Source organism: Ursus maritimus, unplaced genomic scaffold, assembly GCF_017311325.1.
Source record: "Ursus maritimus isolate PB19 unplaced genomic scaffold, ASM1731132v1 scaffold_44, whole genome shotgun sequence".
Classification (NCBI taxonomy): Eukaryota; Metazoa; Chordata; class Mammalia; order Carnivora; family Ursidae; genus Ursus; species Ursus maritimus.
This window is the reverse complement of record NW_024426597.1, coordinates 27,178-29,114: the sequence shown is the minus strand read 5'-3', so window position 1 is coordinate 29,114 and position 1,937 is coordinate 27,178.

The following is a 1,937-nucleotide window of genomic DNA, read 5'->3' as shown; positions in this document are numbered from 1 at the left end:
ATTATTCAAAGCAGCGTTTTACTGTTTAAAAATTGAGCTTGAATTTCTTGTTTTACTAAATGTATCATCTCGATATTTTGAGAAGCCATATTTTCTCTGTAGTTTCTTCAGTCGTGCAGTCGGAAGGAGAGTCTGGGAATTCCTTTGGATAGAGGCATGCTGGTGGCTTCAAGGGGCTTGGAGTCAGGAGCCCTGGGGTGAATTCTGCAACTACTTGCCTGACCCTGGGTGTATCTCACAGAGTTTTTGTTTCCCCTTATGAAATTGCTGTTAGATAATCTGTTTAAAAGGGAACCCTCCCATACTGTTGGAGGGAATGAAAACTGGTGCAGCCACTCTGGAAAACAGTGTGGGGTTTCTCAAAAAGTTAAACATTGAACAACCATATGATCCAGCAACTGCTCTCCTAGGTATTTACCCAAAGGATACAAAAATGCAGATTCAAAGGGGGTACATGCACCGTGATGTTTATAGCAGCAATGTCCACAGTAGCCAAACTATGGAGAGAATCCCAAAGTCCATGCACTGATGAATGGATAAAGCAGATGTGGGATGCATATATATAATGGAATATGACCCAGCTTCAAAAAGAATGAAATCTAACCGTTTGCAAGGATGTGGATGGATCTAGAGTGCAGTAAGCTAAGCAACATCAGTGAGGAAAGACACATATCCTATGCTCTCACTCATGTGGAATTTCAGAGAAAACAGATGAACAGAGTTGAGGGGTGATGAGAGAGGCAAACAAGGAAATAGACTCAACCTTGGAGAACAAACTGAGGGGTGCTGCAGGGCAGGGGCGTGGGGGGAAGGGTTAAATGGGTGAGGGGTATTAAGGAGGGCACTTGTGATGAGGACCCGGTATTGTATGCAGATGAGGAATCACTAAATCCTACACCTGAAGTGCATATTACATTGCATGTTAACTAACTGTAATTTAAGTAAAAGAAGAAAAGAAAGAGTGTTCTGCTTCATGAAGAGTGAGGTAAAAAATGTAGTGATTTTGGCTGTACTATTCTATAGATGATAGTTGTAAAACACCCTGTTGTAGGATACGCTCGTTTCTTATCACAGAAGGAGTCCTCGGAAAGCTGCAGTGAACGATCCAGATCTCAGAGCACGTTCATGCTCCACTGATATGTTACAGTTTGCACAGGTGGGAAGGAAGGTGCAGAGAAATACAACAGAAGGGGAAAGTAGGTGTGAACCATTCATTGGGTAGCTTTATACCTTTCTCATGAAAGCCTTGAGCCAGTGTGATTTTGGAAGAAGAGGGGGAATCCTGGAGCTTTGCAGCAGACTGGGGAGTTCCAGGTCTGGGTAGAGGTGACAGGGGTCCTGGAGGAGAGCTGAGTGCATTCTGCAGCATGGTGTGGGCAGGGCGGGCTCCAGGGGTGACTGTGGGTCTCCCGTGTGACATTTGTGACAGGTGAGGGCTGTGAGCAAGTTCCTGGCTGAGGATAGGTGAGGCACAGGTGGAGAGCTGGCAGAGAACCTTCTTCTGGGCCACCAGTCTCAGTCAACACACGCAGCCTCATTGTCTGTTCCTGTCACTCTAATTCAGACTGTCAGAGTTGTCAGGCTGAGATGTTTGGTGGTGCTTCTTTCCTTGCATGCGTGAGAAGTTTCAAACCTGAGGTGATGGACATGATGGGTCCTCAGAACATCTGTTACTCTTTTATTTCCTGCTCTTCTTTCAATCAGTAACGTGAATCAGACCTGCTAGTGGAAGGGGCTATCTCTGCCTTTTATTTCCTGTTTTAATTAAACAATGGAAAAACAGTCTTGTGAAATATTAAAAGAATCCTTTGTCAGTGTTCATGTTTTTCTCTTCTGTGAGCCACATTCTGATATTAGAAATTATTTGTTAAAGTAAAACAGCCTCAGAGCTGTCACAGGGTTTGGGGGCCTTTGTGAGAGGGAGAAATGGAGAAGGA